Genomic DNA, 17575 nt, shown 5'->3' on the forward strand with positions numbered 1-17575 from the left:
TTTTTTTTTTTTTTTGAGACGGAGTCTTGCTCTGTCGCCCAGGCTGGAGTGCAGTGGCCGGATCTCAGCTCACTGCAAGCTCCACCTCCCGGGTTCACACCATTCTCCTGCCTCAGCCTCCCAAGTAGCTGGGACTATAGGCGCCCGCCACCTCGCCCGGCTAGGTTTTTTTTTTGTGTGTGTGTGTATTTTTTAGTAGAGACGGGGTTTCACCGGGTTAGCCAGGATGGTCTCGATCTCCTGACCTCGTCATCCACCCGTCTTGGCCTCCCAAAGTGCTGGGATTACAGGCTTGAGCCACCGCGCCCGGCCTAAGATTTGTCCTTTTGTACAAATCTTTAAACGTATTTCAGATGTCCTAGAATGAAATTCATCTAAATGAAACTGCTAAGTCAAAGGGTATGTACTTTTTTTTTTTTGAGACGGAGTTTCACTCTGTCACCAGGCTGGAGTGCAGTGATGCGATCTCGGCTCACTGCAACCTCTGACTCCCTCAACCTCTGACAACCTCAGGCTCCCGAGTAGCTGGGATTACAGGCACGCGCCACCATGCCCAGCTAATTTTTGTATTTTTAGGAGAGATGGGGTTTCACCATGTTGGCCAGGATAGTCTTGAACTCCTGACCTCGTGATCTGCCTGCCTCAGCTTCCCAAAGTGGTGGGAATACAGGCGTGAGCTCCCATGCCCGGCCTGAGTATGCACTCTTAAGACTCTGAATACATATATCAAACTGCCCTCCAAAAAGAGCACCAATTTACATTTCAACCAATAAGCATGAAAGTATCACATTCCCAAGCAACACTGCCCTTATTTTTCAATATTTTTAGTCTTTATAAATCTGTTAACTGAAAAAACTTGTCATTTTTATTTGCATTTCTTGATTTCTAGTATAGGCGAATACTGTTTCACATGATTATTGGCTATCTGTAGTTTTTCTTTTGTTCATTTTCTATTACTACTTATATAGATTACTTATATATTACAAATATTTACCCACAATGCTTTGTCATATATGTTAGAAATATTTTTCTTATTTTGTCACTTAGCTTTGGTTTCTGGCATTTTTTGGCATAAAGAAGTTTTAAATATTTATGTATACATATAAAAAGATGTATGTATATCTATAAGAAGATATATCTTCTTTTATTAGTTATTTATTAAAGCCACTTATATCCTGTTCAAATTTACCAACAAAACTGGAATGTAATGTTAAGTTCTGTGCAAACTAGACCTCTTCATATTTGGGTAATAAAAATTCAAAACTAGCCAGGCTCACTGGCTCACACCTGCAGTCCCATCTATTCTGGAGGCTGAGGTGGGAGGATCACTTGAGCTCAGGACTTTGAGACCAGCCTGGGCAACATAGTGAGACCTCACTCTTTAAAAAATAATAATAATAAATTAAAATAATAAATAAAATTCAAAACCATACATTTTGAGAATATCACATTTTGGACAAAATTTTAAATGTGTGTCTAAAGTAATAAGTTTTCTTATTTAAGGACCCATTCCTGGCACACTTCACTCATCCTGGGCAACAGAGCAAGACACTATCTTAAAAAAGAAAAAAAAGAACTCATTCCCTTAAAATTATATGCTTTTTGGCCCGGTGCAGTGACTCATTCCTGTAATCCCAATACTGTGGGAGGTTGAGGTGGAGGTGGGAGGGATCTCCTGGGAGACACAGCAAGACCCCTGTCTCTTTTTTTTTTTTTTTTTTTAATTATATGCATTTTTCTGGTATTGCAAAGTCAAGGGATGTTGCTTCATCACCAACTCAGCATGTGAATTGTAGCCATGCCACTCAGGAAGCCAAATATTTTCTATTTTGTTTTGATACCTTCAACATGAGGAGAAAGGCCAATCTCTTCATACATTAAAATGAAATTAGTATTTTTAGTTGACATCTGAACTCACAGCAAGATGACCCCATTTGTAAAACATGACTACACTCAGGGTGGGTTTCCATATATGTAGTCAGGTACCACGTAATGACGTTTCAGTCAATGACAGACCACATATATGACTGTGGTCCCAAAAGATAATAAAATGTAGCTGAAAAATTCCTATCCTCTAGTGACGCTGTAGCCATCATAATGTTGTAATGCAACGCATGACTCACGTTTGTTGCAATGCTGGTATAAACAAACCCACTGCACTGCCAGTCATGTGAAAGTCTAGCACATACAATTACGTGCAGTACATAATACTTGATAATGATAATAAATGCCTATGTTACTGGTTTATGTATTTTCTATACTTTTTATCATTATTTTAGAGTGTACTCCTTCTACTTACTAAAACAAAAAAGTTAACTGTAAAACAGCCTCAGGCAGGTCCTTAGGAGGCATTGTTATCATAGGAGATGACAGCTCCATATGTGTTACTGCCCCTGAAGACCTTTCAGTGGAACAAGATGTGGAGGTGCAAGACAGTGATACCGATGACCCTGACCCTGTGTAGGCCTAAACTAATGTGTGTGTTTATGTCTTCACTTCTAAGAAAAAGTTTGTGAAGTTTTGAAAAATTAAAATTTTTTTAAAAAGAGATAAAGTAAAAGAATAAAAACATAAAGAAAGAAAATACTGTTGTACAGCCGTACATGTTTATGTGTTAAGCTAAGTGTTATCACAAAAGAATTTAAAAGTATAAAAAAGCAAAGAGTTGGCCGGGCGCGGTGGCTCAAGCCTGTAATCCCAGCACTTTGGGAGGCCGAGGCGGGCGGATCACGAGGTCAGGAGATCGAGACCATCCTGGCTAACACGGTGAAACCCCGTCTCTACTAAAAATACAAAAAGAAATTAGCCAGGCGTGGTGGCGGGCGCCTGTAGTCCCAGCTACTCCGGAGGCTGAGGCAGGAGAATGGTGTGAACCCGAGAGGCGGAGCTTGCAGTGAGCCGAGATCGCACCACTGCACTCCTGCACTCCTGCCTGGGCAACAGAGCGAGACTCCATCTCAAAAAAAAAAGTAAACAGCTGGCCGGGCACGGTGGCTCACATCTATAATCCAAGCACTTTGGGAGGTCGAGGTGGGTGGATCACCTGAGGTCAGAAGCGCCACTGCACTCCAGCCTGTGCGACAAGAGCAAGACTCCATCTCAAAAAAAAAAAAAAAAAAAAAGTAAAAAGTGTACAAAGTAAAAGTATTACAGCAGGCTAAGGTTAATTTATTATTGAAGAAAGAAACAATTTTCAAGATACATTTAGTGTAGCCTAACCAGACGTATTTTTAAAATGTACAGTAATGTACAGTAATGTCCTAGGCCTTCACATTCACTCACCATTCACCCACTGAGTTGCCCAGAGCAACTTCCAGTCCTGCAAGCTCTGTTCCTGGTAAGTACCCTATACAGATGTACCATTTTTTGTCCTTTATGCCATGTTTTTACTGTACCTTTTCTATATTTAGATATGTTTAGATACACAAATACTTACCCTTGTGTTACAATTGCCTACAGTACTCAATACAGTAACATGTTATATGGGTTTGTAGTCTAGGAGCAATAGGCTTTATCATACAGCCTAGGTGTGGAGTAGGGTTTACCATCTAGGTTTGTGTAAGTACACTCTATGATGGTACCACAATGACAAAATCGCCTAATGCATTTCTTAGAACTTTGTCACCATGTATCATTAAGTGACACACGACTATAGTTATATAACAATAACCAAAGGAAAATACAAAAAGAGGGACTATTTACATTGTATCCTTACATATTAAACCTTCCATACCTTTTGGGATAAGAATCTAGTATCCAGTTCTCACTACACATAGCTTTCCCTCACTTTCTATCAGAAATGAGATAGGAGTCTCACCTTTCTGGCATCAGAAACAGATCACAAATCCTGAAAACAAATTCACAGGGTAAACTGTTTCATTTTTAAAGAGCTGTAGATTTCTGTAGATCTCTAATTTGCTACTTTTCCTAAATCTAAAAGATGGCCAAAAGATTTTTAGAAACACTAAACAAAAAAAAAGAATTAGCATTATTTCTAACAGAATATTTTACCTATTTAAATATACTGTAGAATGAATGCTATATTACAAAACTGATGAACCAATTTTTAGTACTTTAACAGATTAAATGTTCAAGTGTCTTTTTATACAGGCTACAATGACATGTATTAATGTAGCTTAACATTTAGCCCAGGTTAGATTTTTTTAAAATCCCACTCCTCCAAAAACAGTGACTTGCCACCAGCTATAGGTTCTGAAATTATTTATTTTATTTATTTTTTTGAGATGGAGTCTTGCTCTGTCTCCCAGGCTGGAGAGCAGTAGCGCGATCTCAGCTCACTGTAACCTCTGCCTCCTGGGTTCAAGTGATTCTTCTGCCTCAGCCTCCTGAGTAGCTGGGATTACAGGCGTGCGCCACCACACCCGGCTAATTTTTGTATTTTCAGTAGATATGGGGTTTCACTATGTTGGCCAGGCTGGTTTCCAACTCCTGACCTCAAGTAATCTGCCCACCTTGGCCTCCCAAAGTGTCAGGATTACAGGCGTGAGCCACTGGGCCCGACCTAGGCTCTGAATTTTAGACAACAAAAAATAGTTTTTCACAAACTTTTTAACTTACTCTCACCTAAAGGCTGGAAAACCCCAGTGAAGGCTTTTAAAACTCATCAGACACAGAAAAAAAGAAACAGCTTCAATTGTAGGATCTCACTGACACAAACATAAGGAAATTCTGAGTTATAGATACCTCACATTAAGCTTTTTCCACTGACATTGTAACTTCTGTCAACATTCAAAGAAAATTCAACCCTGGTCAAAGGTGACAGTTGACAATCCTGGAAGCTAACATCCTCTGTTTATTTGAACAAGTTTATACTCTCTGTACAGCGAACTGAAGTTCTTCTTGTCTGTGACTTGATCTCCCCAAGTTAAAGCACTACACTTTAGGGTTGTGAATTCTGTCTCCAAGACTTAACTTCACAATCCACTCCCAAGGAAAAGTGCTGAGAGAAAGTAACTATCATAAATGGAAAAAAAAAAAAAAAAATCTGAGACTATTTTCTAATGGCCTTTGCAGAGCTCTAAACATAAAATAGTTCAGTTGTCTTAAAAATTGGCCCAAATAGGCCGGGCGCAGTGACTCACACCTGTAATCCCAGCACTTTGGAAGGCCGAGGCGGGAGGATCTGAGGTCAGGAGTTCAAGACCAGCCTGGCCAACATGGCAAAACCCTGTCTCTACTAAAAATACAAAAATTATCTGGGCATGGTGGCACACGCCTGTAGTCCTAGCTACTTGGGAGGCTGAGGCAGGAGAATCTCTTGAACCCAGGAGACAGAGGGTGTCCAGCCTGGGTGACAAAGCGAGGCTCCATCTCAAAAAATAATAATAATAAAAAATTACCCCAAATAAGTAAAATTCTTAAATCTATCTCAGAAATCATGACTAATAGCTCTAAAAAGCTTTAATGCAACAAGAATCGGACCAGAAATCCCCTCAAAATAAAGTTGTAAATAAAATGAGTAGGATTGTTGAGTTCTCAGTACAGATGTGTATGTCAACACAAACCCACTACACTGGCACAAATGATCCTTTTGTTTGTAAACAGAGGCCAAGGAGACAGCTTATAGCTCTTCTTCTATGATGTATATGGTAATGCTAGGGGAAGAAGAACGAAAGACAACTTATAATAAAAATTAAGACTTTCTCTGCTTTAATATAATTTCCACCAGAATTATATACCTTAATTGGAAAAATATTTATCACCATCTTCATCAACATTAAAAAAATCCTAAACATATAAAAATATTTTCTATTCAAAAACCAACAAGACTCCATTTGGGAACACAAAGAAATATAAGCCTCAAAGAAACAAAATGCCTTATAACAAAGCGGCAGTGGCCAGCTCGCCTTTGCTGTACACTAGGTTAGGGATGCAGCCTCTGGAATCAGCCCTGCCAAGACCAGTAATGTGACCTTGGACAAATTACTTAACTTCTCTGTGGCCATTTCTTCATCTTCCATCTGGGAATAATACCCACTCCTCTGAGAATCACGAGTTAACACACGGCCAGAACTGAAAACAATGTCTGCCCAGCACACTGTCAGTGAACGGTAAGCATTAAGTAATATTTTTATTATTTTCATACTTGAAGGCATTGGAACATTTTCTCAAACTCTAGGTTTTGAACATAATTTGAAGGAGTTGTTCATTGTCTGCTCACCTCTTGAAAGATGGCATCATAATGATTAGATACATAATCAGAATATTTTCCCAGGTGAGCCGTGGTAAGCAGAGCTCTAGCCCAGAATGATGAATACTTATTTTTAATACAAATCATGGATGTGGCTGTTACTGGCAACTTCGGCCTGATTTCCCATATGCAAAGAAATCCCCTACCAGGGGAAAACAAGCAATGTTAGAAAGCTGTTGGGTTTGTCCTGTTATCATTACAGGGTAAAGCCAAATTCACATTTAGTAGCCTGATGGGCATTAAAAGTATTAGTCACCAAATTAATCCCAACAAATAACAATAATTGATTGGCTCATTGATGTATTTCCCCTTGTCTTCCCCAACCTTTCTCTAACTAGTCAGAAAGGAAAGTTTTCATATTTTCTGAGAATCTCATTACTGCTCTCAAACCATGCTCTGTATCTTAGTATAATTTAAAAAATGAGTCAGCACAAGCACCTCAAAAAACTAGCATAGAATATGAAGCTATTTCTCTTCATAATAGGTGCAAAAATTTTTAAAAAGGTTATTCAGGGTACTAAAGGTAATAGAAGAATACATGAAGAGTGAATGTTGTAGTAGATTTTGCAAGCTAGCTTCCAAAAGCAGGTAGAAAAAGATGAATGTTCCTTATCAATCAATACAAGTATTCATCATCTCAATGGTGTCATCCATGTGAAAATGGACATAGTTATTAAGAATAAACCTAAAGAAGAAACTATCTTGTATGTGACAAATTATAACTTCTCCTTTCTTGAATATTGGGGCAGCAGGGGAATAGGAAGTCAAGATACTCCAAGTATTAACTTCATTTGCAAATTGAATTCTACATAATTATGCACCATGCTAATGCAATACTGTTTTTAGTAATGTGATCCAAATGAAAATTTAGAAAAGGTAAACTCCCCCTGAACTGCAAACACATCTGAATGTCAATTCAATTAGGAGTCTATTTAGTCATTACACTTCTTAGAATAAAGCGAGTTAAAGGCCAGGAAAAGAACACTTGCTTTAATCACTGAAACAATCTACACATATTTCTCAAGGTTCCACTTAACTCATCCTGCAACATTTATATTAAAAGTGACCTACCATGGCTGGGCGTGGTGGCTCAAGCCTGTAATCCCAGCACTTTGGGAGGCCGAGACGGGCGGATGACGAGGTCAGGAGATCGAGACCATCCTGGCTAACACGGTGAAACCCCGTCTCTACTAAAAAATACAAAAAACTAGCCGGGCGAGGTGGCGGGCGCCTGTAGTCCCAGCTACTCGGGAGGCTGAGGCAGGAGAATGGCGTAAACCCGGGAGGCGGAGCTTGCAGTGAGCTGAGATCTGGCCACTGCACTCCAGCCTGGGCAACAGAGCGAGACTCTGTCTCAAAAAAAAAAAAAAAGTGACCTACCACATAAGTTATCCAGGAGAGTCAGGGAAGAGTTTTAAGGCTGAAGGTGATTCCTCCTCGGCTCTACTACCATACCCTAAATTTCGCCTCGTTCTTAACTCTTTTCCATGACACTGTGTATGGCTTTTAGGCGAGTCCAGAAAAATGGCTATCATTACTACTTAATATAAACCATGGGGTTCTGTATCATGTAAACCCAGGGCAACTCCTCTTTTAAGCACCGACATTCAAGGCTCTACATAACATGTTTCAACTCTATCTTAGTGCTATACATTTTCCAAGTACCTGCGAGGAAACAGATAGCAGCACCTCCATTTTTCTGTTAATTGTGCTTTTGTTGCTGTTCTAAGGCTGTTAAACTTTGAAGAGAGTTGGGAAAAGACAAGAACATCTTGCCTTCCCGATTGGGTATTCAGGCTTCACTCAGTAAAGCTGTCATGAAGTAGCGCAAAGGGTCAGAGACAAACCACATGGCATCTGATGTTTGTCTGTATAAGTTTAAAATAAAAATGTGACACTACAAGAAGGTTAACATGTGGACCTAATTTTGAAAATACAAACAGGAAGCACCCCCACCCCAATATTACCATTTAAAAAAAAGGAAACCAAACCTCAAAGATACCTTCCAAGGAAGTGAAGGGTGTGACCCAAACTAACAAAAGTAATAAATCGTCGTTTCAACTCTGAAACCATCAAAAGTGAGGGTCTCATTCAACCAACTAAAAATCTAACACCTGTAAATTACTCTTCTCTTTTGATTAGTAAAAACGGCATAGATTTAGACGTGCAAAATCTTCTCCAAACTGACATAGGCTTTTCAGTAGCAGAGGATCATCATTAACAAAACACCCAATGTCAAGATTTTACTTCAAATAAGGCCACTATAATTAAGAGTGAATACAGTTTTTAAAAATGTTTATCACTCTGATGCTTACAACTTAAATTTAAGTACAAAAACTGTCTGATCAATGGAAACTAGATTGTTAAGTTTGACTTTCTTATTCCCAGAAACAAGCATAAAACTGTTGTTTTTCCAACATTGCAGGGGAAAAAAAACACTTCTGATTTTAGAAGAGTTCTATTCACAAAGCGCAGAATTAAAAACATTTTCTTCCTTTAAATACCACACGTTTGAGGACAGCAATAGTGTGGAGCTAACTTTGAAGCATTACTTTTATTAAGTTGCACAGTTAAAGTATTTTGATACTTTGATACGTCATAGTATCAAAATAAAAGGATATTCTTCTGAAGAGTCCAGTAACCTGGAATTGCCAGATAGCTTTTTAAAAGAATAAGTTTCAAATTATCAGAAAAATCATACAAACTAGGGTTATTTTGCTTCCTTTTGTAGGAATAATGCAGTAATCCACACTCTTAACAGAAAGGGAAAAAATGTGTCACAGATAGAATGTCCAGAAATCTGTGAATAACTTTATGAGATACAGACATGTTTGTAGGGCACGAAAACAGTCTTCCTTCGATTCCACCTGTAACCTGCATCTAATCTTGAGCATGTTATTTACCTATCTATAACGTCTTCCTTTTACCATAAGACTACTGTGTCACCTACCTACATAACAACAAGCCAAATAAACCACAACAAATGGATTCATAATATATAAGCCTAACAAAAATTACAGACAATTTGAATACTAACAATACTATGATGTGAAAAAACTAGACTTAAGTATCAAAAAGTAATAAGCGGCAACTTTAGTCTTGATGTGGCTTTTACATATGTAAATGACATAAAAACAATCAAGAGAGGAAGAAAATGGAGATGAGATGAAAAGTCAGAGCAGGATAGGAAGTGTTGACCAAAATATTTATGTTGTAACACTCCAAACGATGATAGCACATTTTTCTCCTACTGTCATACATACTAGGAAGTACACACCTTAAATTTCTTAACACAATCCATATTAACAACCTGTGGGCAAAAAAAATGCAAGCACTGAAAAGGTGAGAACTGATGAGAAGGTGGGATAGTTTATTTAGTTGGGTATACAGCAAAGATTTTGTGCAGAGTTTAGCTTCAAGTTATGCAATAACCAAACTGCTGGTGACAGAAATCAACTTTTTTTTTTTCTGATGGTTTGCTTTACAACAACAAAAATCTCCATTCCTTCCCTGTGTCTCAATCTGGAGCTTGAAATTTCATCTTCCAGAGGCTACAGTAGCAAACAAGTCATCTCCTAGATAACACACTTACCTGACCCAAGGCGTGGTGTTGTTTGAATTAAATGTAACAGATAACACAAATTGTCACATAGGAAGTTTTTCTTTAAATCCACAGCCCCTTCTCTCATTTAGCCCTGTCCATTCCAACAACTATGATCTTCCATGAGATGGAAACTAGTACCCAAATGAATAAACAAAACAACCCGAAGCCTTAAAATAAAATCAATCAATAAGATTCTCCTCATTTGAAATGATCAGAACCACTCCAATATTTACAGTGTCACAAAATGAAATTTTAAAACAAGAAAGGCACACTCAATAAAATACATCCTCACGTAGGAACTGACAGGCAATGAACATAACGCAAATGGACAATAACAGAATGTTGGGGAGAGAGGCACAGTTCTATTATCTTAATTGAACGATAACAAAATTATCTGAAATAATGTAGACCCAACAGCTGAAAGCTTATTATGGCCCAGGCAGCTATCCAACAGCTTTGGAAACCTAAGATCCAAGCAGATCATAAACACCACTTGAAGACTGAAAAAAATGACATAAGCCCAAGCATGATATTCGGTGTCACGCTGGCCCTTTCAAAGGGCATTCCCTGAGGACACTGCAGAGAAAATGTATGGAATTGTATCTAGGCAAAGATCTATATACTGCATGGTGCTTTGGGAAGAGCACGAATCTCAGTCCTTGAAGTTTCCTGGATACTCAACAAACAGCCATGTCACCCGAGCAGGTCACTTACTCCACCTATCCGGGCCTCAGTTTCCTCATTTGTACAATACAAGAATGTGGCATCATCGCTGGGTTCCTTTCCAGCTCTAACATTCTTTGACCCACTTTTGGCACCATTTATTTGATACAAGCTATGGCGGGATAACAGGGACCAAGAAGAAAAGAACTGACTCTGGCTCTTTGGGAAAGAGAGAATCGGTATCTCTTTTAGCCTTTAAAATTCTTGTGGTTTTCATTAATCCCGTCTTCCTAAAAGCTGGCACTTGTTTTTCTTCTTTGCCTTTTCCATCACTGCTGGCTACAAGTGTTTGCAACCGCCTCTTGCTCCGTGTGAGTTCTTTCCTCTTTGATCACCCCGACCATCTTGCCAGATTCCTTTAGCCTCAGACCAGCTTTTGTGATACAACAACTCCCCTTCCGACTCTCCATATCTACCCCCGACACCAGGAGCACTTTTAACCCTTTATCCCTGACTAGAAAGAAAAAGCACACTGCATCCCACGGCCACACGAACGAGCCCAGGCCTGGCGGGTCCTGATGTGGGATCCCGCCCCCCAGAGTCTTATCGAAACGTTCGTATTTGTTGTCTTGACTCCTTATAAGGCCCTGTTTCTTGAAGCTTTGCTAATACCCCCCACCGCACCAGGCACCCCCGCAGGCTCATCCCATCCCCGGAGTCCCGGGCACCTCTTTTGAAAAAAAGAAGTTAAAGCAAGGAAGACGGCTGGGGCTATTCGGAATTGCAACGTGAAAGTGTGAGGCGGCTGACAGCAGCCCCCTGAGCTCCTAGGAGGTCGGCGCGGGGTCCCCACACACCCACTCGGACACACGCGCACGCAGCCTTTAAAGCGCACGCCCCCCAACGCGCCGCGGCGTTCGCACGTCCCCCTCGCGCGCCCCGCATTGCCCCCAGCCTCCCCGGCAGCCAGCCCGGAACCCCTCTCCCCCCGCGCGCCCCTCGCCCAGCGCGCAGCCACCGCGGCCCGGGAGCGATGGCGGCAGCGCGGCCCTGACGGGTGGCTGAGCGGCTGGAGAGCGGGCCCCGCCCGGGCTGGCTCCCCGGCCTGGCTCCCCCGGCCCCGGGCCCCGGGCTCGCCCCGCAGCGCCTACCTCGCTCGGCCCCTCGGGCGCCCGCGGCTGCTCCGGCCCCGCTGTCTGGCTTGCCCGACCGCCCGCTCGCTCCCTCCCTCGGCCGGGCCGCCGCGCGGAGTCGCCTGCGCTGGGTCCCCGCCCGGGGTGACGGCTCCGGCCGCCAACTCTCCTCCCGCCGGGGCCCGCGGGGGCGCGCGCGCCGCTCACGCGCGGAGGCCCGGGTACGCGCGCCGCTGGCAGCCCGGAGCGCGCTCCGCTTCCTGGTTCCGCCCGGCGCGCGCTCGCCAGCCCTCGGTCGCTCTTGGTCTCTCGCGCCCCCTCCGCGGCCGCTCCTGAGGGACCCGGACCCCCTCGGCGCACCCGAGGTGGCGGCGCGCTCGGCGGGGCGGTGCCGGCGCCGCGCGCACCCCCTTTCTGCGACGGTGGGGTGTCTTCCCGGCTCGGCTCCCTAGCCGACCCCGCACCGCAAGCACATGCTGCTTTGTTTGGGTTGAGTCGACCACCACCGGCAGGGCTAGGGCGCACTGTCGTGGTCGTGTTGATTGGCCCCCTCCGCGGCCCGCCCACCTCCCTCCCTGGGAGCCCAGGCCCGCGTTCCGGGTCCTCTCCCTCCCAGGCCGAGGTCAGAAGTCCACAGCGGCCCCGATCAATAATTATCCTGGGTTTGCCCCTGGGAGGGCGTCTCAGCCAGGGCTCCTGCCGCCCGCATGGGCATGGCAGAAGTTCACATTCACCCAGGCCGAATGCACCTGTCAGTGTTCCAGGGTGAACCTACAGGGTACGGGGCGCCTGGGGCCGGTTCCCTTCCTGGGGAAATCTGGCTGGCTCCCACCAGTCAGAGCTGCGGGAGGGACTGCTCTCTCTAGAGAAGAAAGAATAAACAGGGTCACCTGTAGGATCCAGGGGAAGGGGGTCCCCCAGATCCTTTCCACGTGCTGGGTAAGGGGTTGTGGTGTGTGGGAAGCCAGCCTGAGTCACCCACTCTCCTCCCCTCTGCTTCGTCTCTCTCCCGGAGCTGGCCAGCGGTTTCCCTGGCAACCCTCCAAGGACTAGCACCAAAGCAAGACATAGGAAAGCTCCAGAAGCCCAGCTGCATGGGCCAAAAGAGAGAGAAGGACCCCTCCTGGCCCCACTCAGACGCACACAGCTCCCCTGTGTGTATGCAAAATGTTCATGTCCAGAGATGGCCCAGAGTTGCAAGTTCTCCCATAGTCCTCCCTGGGCAGCTCTTTCCAGCGGCTTTTTCTTCACCTCCAGAATGACACCAACCACAAAGGTCTCCAGCTGGTCAAAAACCCCTTGTCCCCTCCCCAGGCCACTGCTCCAGTCCCACACTCTGGGCCAACACCTGGCACAGTGCTTTGCACAGAGTAGGTTCAGGGAGTTTGGAGGCCGGAGAAGGAAGCAGGAAGCAGGATGGATGGGCCAACCAACCCCAAGCTCTCTGGCAACCTCCCTGACAGTCACTGCCCATGCATGATGTTTTGACACTCAGGCGCTCCATGTTCTCCTTATTTCTTTTTTCTTTTCTTTTCTTTCTTTTTTTGAGACGGAGTCGCTCTCTGTTGCCCAAGGCTGGAGTGCAATGGTGAGGTCTCAGCTCACGGCAACCTCCGCCTCCCAAGTTCAAGTGATTCTCCTGCCTCAGCCTCCTGAGTAGCTAGGATTACAGGCGCATGCCACCACATCTGGCTAATTTTTGTATTTTTTTAGGGGTTTCACCATGTTGGCCAGGCTGGTCTCGAACTCCTGACCTTGTGATCTGCCCGCCTCAGCTTCCCAAAGTGCTGGGATTACAGGCGTCAGCCTCCGCACCTGGCGCATGTTTCTCTTTCTTGTGCGCTTTCATCCCTGCACCATGCTGTTCCCTCTGCCTGGAATGTCCTGCCTTCTTGATGCCTGCAATTCCGTGACATTTGCTTCAGGCAGCATGACCTCCCTCCTTGTTTCCCACTGCGTTGTTCATGCCTCTATTACAGCGCTTCTTGTGTTGAAGGACAATTTCATGTTTTCATGTTTCTGTCTCTATCCCCAAGGGCAGACACAGTATCTTATTCACTTTTAAATCCCCTTACTCATGTTCAAGCCCAGAACAGACACTCAATAAATATTTTTGGTACAAATCTTATGCTCTAGGAATGGAAATGGAGGCTACAAGGACTATGCAGTCATTAAGAGTACAGGGTCTAGCCCAGTGTGGTGACACACACCTGTGGTCCCAGCTACTGAGGAGGCTAAGGTGGGAGGATCACTTGAGCCCGGGAGGTCAAGGGTGTGATTGTTATTTTTTTTTTTGGAGACAGAGTCTCACAAAAAAACGTCTCAGTGTGGTGGCACAATCACAGGTCACCACAACCTCCTGGACTCAGCAATCCTCCTGCCTCAGCCTCATGAGTAGCTGGGACCATAGATGTGCACCACTACTCCCAGATAATTTTTTAAAATTATTGTAGGCTGGGCGCGGTGGCTCACGCCTATAGTCCCAGCACTTTGGGAGCCCAAGGTCAGGTGTTCAAGACCAGCCTGGCCAATATGGCGAAACCCTGTCTCTACTAAAAATACAAAAATTAGCTGGACGTGGTGGCATGCATCTGTAGTTCCAGCTACTCAGGAGGCTGAGGCAGGAGAATTGCTGGACCCCGGGAGGTGGAGGTTGCAGTGAGCCGAGATTGCGCAACTGCACTCCAGCCTGGGGCGACAGAGTGAGACTCCATCTCAAAAAAAAAAAAAAAAAAAAAAAAGATTTGTAAAGACACGGTCTCACTATATTGCCTGGGCTGTTCCAGAACTCATGGCTCAAGCAGCCGTCCCCCCTCAGCCTCCCAAAGTGCTGGAATTACATTTGTGAGCCACTGTGCCCAGCCTGAAGCTGTAATGAGCCATGATTGTGCCACTGCTCTCCAACCAGGGCGACAGACAGTGTGAGACCTGTCTCAAAAAAAAAAAAAAAAAAAAAAAGTACAGGTTCTCAAACCAGACTCTGTCAATTCCTTGAGCCAGGTAATCTTGAGTGTGTTTTCCTCTATCTTCTTGTTTGTAATGTGGTGATAGAGATAGTACCTACCTCATCGGGTTGCGAGAAGTAAGTGTTTACTACACGTAAGGTGCTTCCCTGTAAAGCACTATATAGTGGTTAACTATTACTGTGGTGTTTAGTAGCAGCTAAGATGAATACTCCTCTTCCCAAGACCCGCCAAGGTCTAGGACTCAAGCCAGCTGGTTTATTTAAATGTCCTGAAGGGGACCAGGCGCGGTGGTTCACACCTGTAATCCCAGCACTGTAGGAGGCTGAGGAGGGTGGATCACCTGAGATCGGGAGTTCGAGACCAACCAACATGGAGAAACCCTGTCTCTACTAAAAATACAAAATTAGCTGGGCATGGTGGTGCCATTACAGGATTACATGCCTGTAATCCGAGCTACTTGGGAGGCTGAGGCAGGAGAATCACTTGAACCTGGGAGACGGAGGTTGCGGTGAGCCAAGATTGCACCATTGCACTCCCGCCTGGGCAATAAGAGCGAAACTCCATCTCAGAAAAAAAAAAAAAAAAAAAATGTCCTGAAGGGTGGGTGGGAATGCCTCTTGATTCTTCCATCTCTAGGCACATCTCTGACTGATGGTCACCGGCACCAAGCTAGACCTGGCTGAGCTAGACCTGGCTGGGTGTGTGCACAGATGCCAAGGACAGAACGTTCTGGGTGACTACCTCAGCAAAACAGAATGTTGTCATCCTGGGACGGGAAGGCCTGACACCTGCTTCTCTGCTTGACAGTTCTGATGGGGTGAGACCCTCTTCTTCTAGGCCTCGGGAACATATTCCCTTAAGTTGAGGGGACACCAGACTTAAGACATGACAGAAAGAAAGAAATTGAACAGGAAGCTAGGATCCTGAAAGACCCCACAGTCCAACCCAGAGGGAATGACCCAAGGAGGTACCTGGAAGATGCAGCAATGTCCACTGGAGGGCCTCATCCCTTAGTGCACTGGCCTGAGCCAGGAGAGAGGCTTGGGGGAAGAACCTGGGGGTCTAGTCCGCAGCTCTTGTCCATGCATGCCCCTGCTCTCATCCAGGACTGCCCGCAGCCTCCTCCCCTCTCTCTCTCATGGATGAACACATGGCTCTCAGAGCAGGCAGCTCCCCTACTTCACATCTTCCCTCACTCCTGCCTCAGAGATCATGAGGTCATTTTCTGGGAACATCATTGAAGCCACAACCATGATCCCCTGCGGCCAGAAACCAGAGACCTTTGTTATTGTGGCTTCCCTCCTGCATCCCAGGAGTCAGGCTGACCCTGGGCGACCACTGGCCACACATTTGCTAAGAAAGGGCACTGTGGGAACATCCCTTTTTCCCTATGGGGATGAATCCTTCCATAGGGGAATAGGTCAGTACAGGACCCTGGAGCCATGTGGATACGATATAGGACACTCAACAGATAAGAAGGTGGGGCCACCAGATCTCCAAGGCCTCAGAATGGCGTGGCCTCGGTTTGGAACGGGCTCTGCAGTTTTGGAGGGCTCTGTCAGTGCCCCTGCTTACTTCTGCCAGAGAATTGGTGGTGAGAAGTTAGATCTGGTTCTAAATCCCAGCTCTGCTAACTTACTAGCTGTGTGACTTTGGTCTAGGTACTTAATGTCTCTGAAGACCTCAGTTTCCCATCATGTGTAAGTTATAGTGCGGAGGTAAAGTGTAATATCTGTTTTAAATGCACAGAATTCTTCTGTGCATTTAAATGCACAAAAGACCCTAGCAACTGTTGTTGCCCCTCCAGAAAGGCCGTGGGGGACAGGAAAAGGCAGAGACTAACTTTTCACCACATACCCTTTTGAATCTTTTGTTACAAAATACATACCCCATGTGCAGATGCTCCCTATTAAAACATTAGGAAAATGGACAGTTTTTTTAAAGGAAAAAGGAGAGTATTTGTGAAGGCAACTAAGCACTGTGCCTGGCACTTGATAAAAAAGTATTTTCTGTCTTTCTTTCCCTCAGCCCAATCCCAGCCAGTGTGCTGGGCCAGGAGAGAGCCGGTGCTTTGTCACATGGAGGGGAGGGGAGAGGGCAGGAGCGATGGATGTGCAGATGCATGGAGGACTCGCCACCTGGAGAGTCTCACACACCCGCTCTCAGTCTTGCTCCTGTGTGTCTCACCGATCTGGGCTCCCTTCCAGTCAGAGCTAAAGGCTAAAGGGTTGGCTCTCTGGAAAGGCCAAGGATCCCCGACCCCGCCTCTTGGGACAGGGTCACTGGGCCCTCTCCACCCAGAGTCCTGGGGAGATGCAGCATTATCCAGGGAGGGGGGGGCAGACACAGAGGAGGGAGCAGAGTGCCACTGCAGCCAGTATCTTGCTGGCTTGCTGGGCAGGTTAAGAACTCAAAATTCAGCCCAGCACCAGGCAAAGATGAGGCTGCTGCCGCCACTGCGGGTGGAAAAGCAGGTCAGTGGGACCAGAGCAGGCAGAGGCCAGGGCAGCCAGAGGGGAGCCTTCTGGGAACCATGGTGGGGGCGGTCAGTGAACAGGGGGCTGCCCTGAACTGTCAGAGCTCCGGAAGTTCTGTGCTGTTTTAGGGGCCTTTATTAATCCAACAAATATCTATGAAGCCTCTATTGTGGACAAGCAGTGGGACATAGCCCTTTAGGCAGTGTGTTAGGGCCATAAGAAGGGGCCTGTAATACAGGTGGGATTGAAGGGCAGAGGAGAAAACACCCAGCTCTACTGGCCAAGGCCTCTGAGCACCTACAATGCACCAGGCACTGACTCTTTTTTTTTTTTTAGACAGAGTCTCACTCTGTCACCCAGGCTGGAGTGCGGTGGTGCGATCTCAGTTCACTGCCACCTCCGCCTCCCAGGTTCAAGTGATTCTTCTGCCTCAGCCTCCCAAGTAGCTGGGATTACAGGCATCTGCCACCACACCTGGCTAATTTTTTTATTTTTAGTAGATACAAGGTTTCACCATGCAG

At 45.2% G+C, this 17575-nt stretch overlaps 1 protein-coding gene across 1 annotated transcript in view; it reads right to left on the reverse strand.

Annotated features, from left to right (window-relative positions):
- Positions 1 to 11839, reverse strand: part of STAT5B (signal transducer and activator of transcription 5B) — an 83122-nt gene extending 71283 nt beyond the window's left edge. The window contains exon 1 of the mRNA XM_025363461.1: positions 11630 to 11839. The gene's annotated coding sequence lies outside the window, so the exon portion shown is untranslated. The remainder of the gene's footprint in view (positions 1 to 11629) is intronic.
- Positions 11840 to 17575: the final 5736 nt, after the last annotated feature.

This window comes from Theropithecus gelada, chromosome 16 (genome assembly GCF_003255815.1).
Source record: "Theropithecus gelada isolate Dixy chromosome 16, Tgel_1.0, whole genome shotgun sequence".
Taxonomy (NCBI): Eukaryota; Metazoa; Chordata; class Mammalia; order Primates; family Cercopithecidae; genus Theropithecus; species Theropithecus gelada.